Consider the following 9,490-nt stretch of genomic DNA (forward strand, 5'->3'; position numbering starts at 1 on the left):
CCCATACTCACTACATGAGAACAGGGCTTGGGAATATGCATTCTGTAAGATCCTTATAGGATATTCATGCAACCAACCATGGCCCTAAAGCTCTTTCCTTATCATGAGCTAAGACCTGGTTCAGTATAGTCTGTTAGTCATTCTGCCAGGGTGGATGGAAGAACAAAGGCTGATGTTTACTATGTGTGGACTGTGAGGTACTGGGCTAGACAGTTTATAATCTCATTTGAGAGACAGAACAAATTTAGTGTTAAGAGCATAGACTCTGGAGCCAGACTGACTGCCTGCATTTAGATCCTAGCTCTGCTGCTTACTAGCTCTGTGACCCTGAGTAAATCACTAAATCTCCATGCCTCAGTTTCCCCACCTGTTAAATGGGAATAATAACAACAGTATCTCATGAAATAGTGTTGGGAAACCTAACCATGAAAAAGATACAAACCTGACTTACAAACAGCCCACAAGTCAGTAAAAAAAAAAAAACAATATCTGATCACTTTCCCACCCAGCTGACTTTACTTTGCTTTATAAGTCAGTCTGTGATGAAGGTGATAATGAGACAGTAACCAAGTGCCATGGGGACCCAAAACAAGACCAAAGGGGTACTCCCCAGAAGGTAAATCTTGAATGGAGCTATCAGAAGGTGTGAGGTTTCCACAGGGTGGCTTTGTACCATCAACACTTAACACAGAAGTAACTGCAAAGCAAAGGAAAGGAGGCCTGAAAACAGGCAGGGAGAGCCCTGATTGGTTCAGTTGGTTGGGTGTCATCCCACAAAGCAAAAGGTCACTGGTTCAATTCCTGGTCAGGGCACATGCCCGAGTTGCGGGTTCCAGGCATATATAAGAAGCAACTGATGTTTCTCACATCAATGTTGCTCTCCCTCTCTTTCTCCTTTCCTTTCCCTCTTTATAAAATAAATAAGTAAAATCTTTCTTAAAAGAAATGAAAAGAAAAGGAAAGGAAAGGAAAGAAAGGAAAAGAAAAGAAAAGAAGGGAAAAGAAAAGTATAAAGGAAATAGATGGGGATTGAGGAACCACAGTTTTGGAGCAAAAGCAGGCATGAGTTTAGGAGCCAGACAGACCTGGCTTCTCTAGTAATTAGCTGTGTGACAATGGGCAAGTTACTTTTCTGAGCCTTAGTCTTCCCTTCTGACTAATGGGAATAATAATACCTGCCTCACAGAGTTGTTATGACTAAGTAAATTACTGTATATAAAGCGCTTAACAAGGTTTCTGGGGTCTAATAAAAATGGTAGGCATTATTGTTTTTATGGTGTATTTAGAGAGGCATGAGCAGCTGTGGTATGCCATGGATTTTTTACACTATCACAGATAGAGGAATACAAGGCCAGAAATAAGTAGCCCTCAGGAAAAGCCTTTGGAATTGAAATAACTAATGGGTTAAGACTTCCCCATACTGTATTTTTTCTCCCCCAAACTTACAGGTAATAGATACTCAATATACATCTGCCCAAGCCAACCAGGTGTTGCTTGAGGTCACGGTTCCACAAGGATGATCTCTGCTTCCTTAGAACACCCAGCAAGAGGACCCAAGTCGGCATCACGAGTGAGGCACAATACAGGTCATTCTGGAAGCAGGCTGAGATGAATGAAAAAATGTTCTCATCCAAATATTACAGCAACTCAGAGCCTTATAAACATTGTTAAAGTTTCATGAGTCAGTAAGCATGATCTTTTCTTCCCATGTTTTTATTAGACCATAAATCCAGTTCAATTTATATCCTTCTAGGATTACTGTGTTCTAATCAAGTCCAGAGTGCCACTTATTCCTAAATTATCTGTACTGTATGTCACCTAAGTCCATTTGGATATACTGTTCAGGCTAGTTATGTATTTTAGTAGCTAAAAATTATATTTGTTCAACTAGAAACATTAAAAAATTATATTCCTCTAAGTAACCCAAATCACCTCTTTTTCCTAGGAATCAAGTGTATGAAAGTTATAACTTGTGGGGGTTTTCCTACTAGGTAGTTTATTCCACCTTCAGAAAGTCATGATGACATTCTGAAATCCAACTCAAGGGATCTACATTGTAAATAGGTTAAAATTCTGGTTATCTGACTAAAACAAAGAAACCCTTTTAGAGGGCTAACTTCAAAGTGCTTTTGTTTTTCTATTCTCAAGAATAAGAAATGTTCTGCACTTCTTAATAAGACTTGTTAATAATGCTGTTTTCAATAATACTATCTAAACTAATTTTCTACCTTTTACCAATAATTCTTGATTCAGAATTGGCAATCACCCAAACCTCTTCCTAAAATACTCAGTTTCCTTTTATGCACACAATACATTTTCATCCTCCCTTCCCTAAAGGGTATATATGTCGTGTGTGTGTGTTTTGTGTATCTATGTGTCTGTGTATACACACACACACTCACACACACTTTAATAACAGCAGCAAACACACACCTTTTCCTGTTTGTGGAGTACTATTCTGAGTGCCTGACACTTATTAACTCATTGACTCCTACAGCAAAACTTGAGGTAGAAACTATTATCCCCATTTTAAACGTGAGGAAAGGGAGGCACAGAGGTCAGGTAACTTGGTCCAGCTCACACAGCTGGGAAGGGTTGAGCCAGGACCATACCCCAAGGCTGAAAGGCTTGAAATCTGGCTCTCAGTGGTAACTTTGCCACCTTGGTCAAGTCACTTAGCTCTCTGGGGCTCTCTGGACATGTTGGACTACATGATCTCTAAAGTCCCGTAGGGCTGTATGCTCTGCAGGTTTTGATTCCTATTTCTACCTTGGTCTGGGGAAGAGAGAGTTTTAGGATTCTACCCCCTATTCCCCTGATGCTGCTCTGCCTGGATTCAGAGATCTTTGGTGCTAAATCCAATTGTACTTTTCATTCTTAATCTTGCTTAATCTCTAGGGCATAACCTTCTCCCCCTAGGGATCAGGGACATGTCCCTCCCCAGGGCCTGCTCCTCTCCCACTCAGGCTCTCTCTCAGCCCTGTCTGTTCTATCTGCTCTCCCTGAGTGATGCTGCCCACATCCATGGCTTAAAGTGTTTTGTAATTTGCTACTAATAGATTTATATTTGAGTTATACTCCTCACTCCCTGATAGTGCAAAGTGTCCATGATAAAGTCTTCACTTTACACACACTAGCTTTGCTTACTGAATTGCTGATCTCAGTGTCTCCACCTAACTCCCAAGGACCCCTCTTCTGCCCACCCCCATATCTATCTCGTCATCTCTTATTCCGTCTCTTTTGTTCCATCCAAACTTTCATCTATTGCTTATCTGAATTTCCAAAACTACCTTCCCTGCATCTTGACAGCCCCTGGTCAATAGCCAATTGTGGCTTAATGATCTTCATAAATTAAAATCAGATCAAAGCAGTGTCTCCACTTAAAACTCTTGAATACATTCCTGACAAAACACAAAATATTCTCAGTTTTTCCTCCAGACCTATCTTCTCCCTCTGTTCATTTCCCTCACCCTGTACTCCTTTCAGTTCCCCAAAAGGCCCATGCATTGGGGCAACGGCCATCCCACAACAGTCAACTAGCGACTCCTACTCTTCAGACTCCCACTCTTCATCTCAAAGACACCCCCTCCTCATGCAGCCTTCTCTGCCTGGCCACCCCACTTTCTCAACTCTTTGTGGAGGTCATGCTTCCTCCTGTACGCTCCAATGCTCATGTGAGAGTCTCTAGTCATAGCATTTATCATAGTGGTCAGAGACTTCCTCCTGCAGGTTAGTTCTCTGGGGCAGAATCACATCTCTTTGCCCTTGAATCATCTAGTTCAATTTCTGACACATGGTAGATACAATGAATCAATGCTGCTGAATGCATAAATATGTAGGACAATCCATAATCTCATAGAGATCTATCTGTGGATCACTAGAAGAACCCAGCTTAAAATAACGAATCACACTGAGTATAAGTATTTCCATAATCAACATGTTGTATGTTCCCATTTTAAAATTTTATTTATTTTCTATTTTCTAACTGAGCAATAGACAAGGGTCAGTATGAGTGGAATGGAGGTAGGAATGAGCATTTTACTTTTTACCTAAACACACAGTCTTATTTCCTGACAACTAGAGTATCAATTTCAAGGCATTTATGCCACACACACCCTGATGGCATGTAACACATTTAATTAATATCATCATTATCCATATATAGTATTTTGCATATCGCATAGTGGCTAAGAGCAAGCAAGAGCTCTGAAACCAAATTGGGCTTGAATCCTGACTTTACCACTTACTAGCACATGATCTTGAGTTAGTTACTTAACTTCCCTTACTTCAACTTCCCATCTCTAAAATGGGGATTACAAATGAAACCACTTCATGTCATTATTGTTAGGATTAGAGTTTAAACAATGCTTGAAAGATAGCAAATGCTCAATAAAAGTTAGCTATTATTAATCATTTTTATCTCTAGTAGATGGTGCTCAAGTGCAAGGACAGCAGATGTATTCATTTATAGGACCTATCTCCCAGTGCCTTGCACACAATAACATCCTGGGCTCATGTTTTCAGAACAGATGAATATAATGAACTGTTTATAGCAAAAATATGTACATTATTAAGTATGATTACTAGAACAGACAGAATTGCTCCAACAATTTGGAGGCCTGTGGAGAACAGGAACTAAGTAGAAATTGACAGTTCACTCTGTCCACTTAATGTCCTTGGAATACACAAGCTCACAGTCACAAAGGCAGGGCAGCTGTGCGATGGAGGGGATTCGGGATTCAGGAGAGACAGAAGAGATGGGCTGACTGAGGCTCCCTTCCTATTAGCATGACCTGGGGCAAGGCAGTCTCTAACAGAATCTACTTTATTTCCTCTTCCAATTAACAGAAGGTAGGACTGTGATTTCTAAGGAACCCCCTAGCCACTTTAGGAGTCTCTAAAATCAACAGATAAAAACCTAGGACAAGAAAGGTGCTACTGGAATTTAAAAATTAAAAAAAACACTTCAAAGGAAACACAGGAGTTATCACATCACTGTATTACAAGGGATTCCTGAGAGGGAATGGCCACCTGAACTGACAAAAAGTAAGATGTTTGGCAAGTTGTTTAAAATAAAGATTCAAACTTGTAAAATCAGAGGAACAAAAACAATGATGGAAACAGGCTCTATGTTTCTATTTAATTTAATTCTCATCAGCCTAGAAACTCCTTGAGGACAATGAATGACTGTGCCTTGTTGAGTGGCAGCATAGGGCAAAGCTGTTGGCCAAACATACATTTCTTCTTGATCTTTCATCTGCTCATATGGCTAACCTGTATTTCCCAGGCTCTCTTGCAGTTAAAGCCCTCCTGTAAAGGATGTAAGTAGAAGTGATGGGAGTCATTTCCAAACCAATGTATTTAAAAAGCAAGTGCACCCCCTCCACTTCCTCTTTTGTCCTTCTGCCAGCTGAAAGCAGGTTACAATGGAGCACTATGAGATAGATGCTAGAGCGTGGGGCTCAGAATCACTATGTGGCGAAAAGCCACCCACTGACCATAAATACCCATTTTGAACTATTACACAGGGAATAACAGATGTCTGTTGCTTTTGAGCCACTGTATTTTTGCAGGTCTACTAACATTAGCCTAATTAATCCAGATGCCTACCACGTACCAAAGACCTAACTCACATTTGCTGAGGCAAGATAAATAAGACCAGGTTCTTTCTCTCAATGCTGATGAACTAATGATTGAAACAGACACATGCCAAACATAATGCCTGCTGCTGAAGTTTGAAAACAAAATTGGAAGCATGGTGTGTTTGGAGGGGAAAGGATGGAGAAAGCTTTACAGAGGAGGTGACTTTTAAGCTGGGCCCTGAAGGTTACATGGCATCAAAGAAAATCAGATGGGTTTGGAGATTCCAGACCCAAAAGAAAGCACATAGTAAAGGCACAGAAAGCCAAGTGTACATTTGTTCACATTCAACCTTATCATTAAGTCTTTCTAACTTGGTCAACACAGTGCAAATTTACTGTGCACTGACTTTCCTTCCTGGGTCGGGCATCAAACAACCCTTTGTTTTTTCAGTAGACTCATTAACCCTTTTGCTTTTTTAATATAAAAAGTTCCATGCTGAATGTCCTTAGAAAGTGCAGAAATATATGTTTAATAACTCTTAACAATTCTTTTCTAATAAAATTCTTGAAAAACAAATGAGATAGTTCTATTACTTATAATAGTCAAAGACCCGTGCTCTTAGGAATCATCTGTTTCAACCTACGTTTTGACATTATCGATTAAGCATGTAATAGTCACTGGCTTACAAAGCGGAACATTAAGCCTCCAGATTTACATTAACATTTCTTCTTTAAGAGGAACATCAAGCAAATGGTTTAGAGTTCATCAAAAGATTTTCAACATCCTTTGCTTATAGCTAAGTGCCTCCAAAACCTGAGATAGTTAACAAACCACTTCCTCCAAAAATCTGTGAGTCCCTTCCTCACAGTGCCCATGGGGCAGGGACTCAGGAGAAAGAGAGCATAAAGGGTGGAAAGTACTGTAGTCACTTGGGTGGTGAGAGGAAGGATGTGGGCCTCTGAAGGCAACCCTGAAGTAGGGAAGAGACAGTCTCCAGTGGTCTTCCAGATACCAATTTAATGCTGTTATCAATGTCCTAGAAACTTGTTTCAGCCTAAGGACAAGGCAAAATTACTGGGCAGGCAAGATTTCATTTCAGAAGACTTAAGCACTGTGTAGACTTGAGAGAAGGAGCAAGTCAGGCTGCTCCCCTTGTATCAAACACCAATTTAATTCTCTGATTCGGAAACAACATTTTCTGCCTCCACATCCATGTATCCCATCTCTGCTCGTAGGACCTATGCCCCCAAAGAGAGGGGGTTAAAACAGTTGGGGATGGGTGGGGGTACCTTGAAAGTAAAGCAACTCTTAAGATGGCTGAAATCATTGCCCCTTAAATCTAAGAAATACTGCAGCTGCCAGTCAATACTACCGGTCCATGAATACAGCAAAATCCTAGCACCTGCCACCCTGCATCTGGAGCCATTTATTCTTTGATAAATGTGGCAGGAAAGACTCTCAGAGAGAAGATCAACTGCTTTATCTGAGAGAAAGGGAAGCCCAGCGAAGAGAAACAAGAAGCACTGCGCCCATCCTTGGGTACTTTGTGAGTCTCCTCTCTGGGAACTGAAAGAGCTCTTTGTGTCACACACACACACACACACACACACACACACACACACACACACACACACGGAGAGCCTGTGTGATTTATTGGGGGAGGAGGGGCGAGAAGGATGATTTTATTATCCCTCTTCTCACTGAGTCCCAGCAAATCTCCGTCTGGGCCCAATCTAGGTGGCCTCTTTCTGGCCCAGTCCCCTCGCCTGCGGCCGCAGAGATAAGAGAGGGGAGGCGACCAGACAAAAACAGTCATCGATCTAGGGAAGTAGAGAGGAAATCCAGCGAGCAGGGACGGGAGGCGAAAGGAGCCTGGGGGAGAAAGGGTGGGGAGTAGAGGAAGAAGAATGAAGGCTCCTGCACAGGGGACAGGGAAAGGGGGGGATAGCACAGGAAGAGTGAAGGGGAGGATGGGGGAAGTGCAAGGGAGGTGCCAGAAATAGGCAGGAGGATGTGATGGGAAAGGTGACGGCCGGAGGTGGAGGAGTGGGGCAGGGGTGGGGTGGGGTGGGGAGGGAAACAGCAAGGGGCATCAATTATTAAGTGATTACATCATCCCTGACATTAAAACAACACACACAGCCCGGGTCCCCGCGGGGGGCCCCGAAAGGAGGGCGGAGGCGGAGTCTGGGCCAGCCTCTCCTCTAAGCCAGTTCCTATTCTCACCCCGCACCCGCTATGGGCGAGAAAATGGGTCCTATCCCTGTGCTACCTCTGGGCCGCACCTCGCAGGGGTGCCTCCGATTCCGCAGCCCAAAGACTCCGAGCCGGGCCAACTCTCCGGCAGCCCAGCAGGGCACCCAGGAGGCGGCGGCGGCCCAGAGACTGCAGCGCGGGGCCCCACCGCGGACGCAGCGCTGCGCGGGGGCGCCGGCGGCCCGGGTCTCTGCAGCATCCCCACAGCCTCCTGCCGCGCATCCCCGGCCGCTTACCTGTGCGGCGCTCAGGCTCCGGAACCCATTCACATGGTCCTCTCCCCGCCCTCCTCCAGCGCAGCCCAGGCAGCTCCAGGGGCTCCGGCGGGCTCGGGAGCTGGTGGGCCTCCCAAGAGCGCCGAGGGGGCGGCGCCGGGTATCCCCGGCCCGGCGGCCGGATCCCTTTCCGGTGCAGGCGGCAGCCGCCGGGCGCTGAGGTGCAGGCGGTGGCTTTGTGTGCGCCCGGGGAGCCCTCGGTGAGCGGGGAGAAGCGCCGCGAGCTCGGACTGCGGAGGACGCGCGGATCCTAGGGCAGACTCGCCTCTGTTCCCGCGGTCGGCGGGCCGGCGGGTCTCCGCGGCCTTCGGCTCACGACGACCCCTCCTCCTTTCCCGCGGCAGCCCCCTCCCCTCTCGCTCCGCTCTTGACAGATGGCGCAACTGCAACTACGCTCCGCCGCTCCCGCGGCTGCTCGCAGCTACTCCCGCTGATGCTCCTGCCCCTCAAGCCCCAGCCCTGAGTGAGGAGGGGGCGGGACACATCCTGAGAGTGGCGGTCCGCGCTACCCTATCAACGGGTCCCTAGGGAGCTTCGCGCAGCGACCATTGGTGTTAGGTGGGGGGCGGGACTGAATTGGGTGGGGCCACCGAGTGGGTTGAGCGTTACTGTGGCAGCCGGCATCCTGGCGTGTTGAGTGTGTTGAGAAGGGGATGCGAGGTTGGAGGAGTTGTGTGTGTTTTTAAGGATTGTGTGGATTTCTGAGGTAGTGAGTTAGGGCGGGGGAAGGAGGGGAAAGAGTGAATTGCAGATTCTGCTTTGCGGAAGGTTGCGGCTGTCCCTGCAGAAACACATCTGCTATTCCCCCAAACTATGGGAACCTGCCTTGAGAGAAAAGGCTATTTTACCTTTCTGGTGTCTTTTTATTTGAAGGTGGAAGTATAAATTGAGGAAATATTAGGGAGATGAAAGCGTTTTCTCTGATCAAACTGAAAAGTGCAAAACAAGGTAGAATCTCATCACAGAACCCTGGAAAAGCTAAGAGAACCTTGGAAATGCACAATTAATATTATTGTTAATAATGAGGAGGGGGAAATTAAGATTAATTTACTGGTCTCCTATTTTTGTAGGCAGGCTCATATATTTATTTTCAAGCAAAAACCTGGAGGAATTATTACTGAAATGGGAGAGGGCAGAGAGGGCAGGCAGTGATCAAGGAATATGCAATCACGGAGTAGAGATTTGTTTGTATAGTTTTTTTCCAAATCATGTTTAATTGTAGCCATTGGTTGTCTTTGGCTTCACATGACATTCAGCCTTCTTATTTTTTTTCCCTTCACTGAATCTGATCTTTGGCTCAGATTTTCCTTGATGGAATAATAGCCGGTTAAACATACAGTTGGGAGTGCATCAGTCTTTATTTCCTATCCAGCTTT

The 9,490-nt window shown here is 44.9% G+C and overlaps 1 protein-coding gene across 4 annotated transcripts in view; it reads right to left on the bottom strand.

The window, feature by feature from the left end:
• The window catches only part of FYN (FYN proto-oncogene, Src family tyrosine kinase), a 206,101-nt gene extending 197,539 nt beyond the window's left edge, over window positions 1-8,562 (bottom strand). For all 4 annotated transcript variants that reach the window (XM_090279766.1, XM_090279768.1, XM_090279770.1 and 1 more), the window contains exon 1: window positions 8,076-8,562. The gene's annotated coding sequence lies outside the window, so the exon portion shown is untranslated. The remainder of the gene's footprint in view (window positions 1-8,075) is intronic.
• Between the last annotated feature and the right edge of the window lie 928 nt (window positions 8,563-9,490).

This window comes from Furipterus horrens, unplaced genomic scaffold (genome assembly GCF_987537825.1).
Source record: "Furipterus horrens unplaced genomic scaffold, mFurHor1.1.pri manual_scaffold_6, whole genome shotgun sequence".
NCBI lineage: Eukaryota > Metazoa > Chordata > Mammalia > Chiroptera > Furipteridae > Furipterus > Furipterus horrens.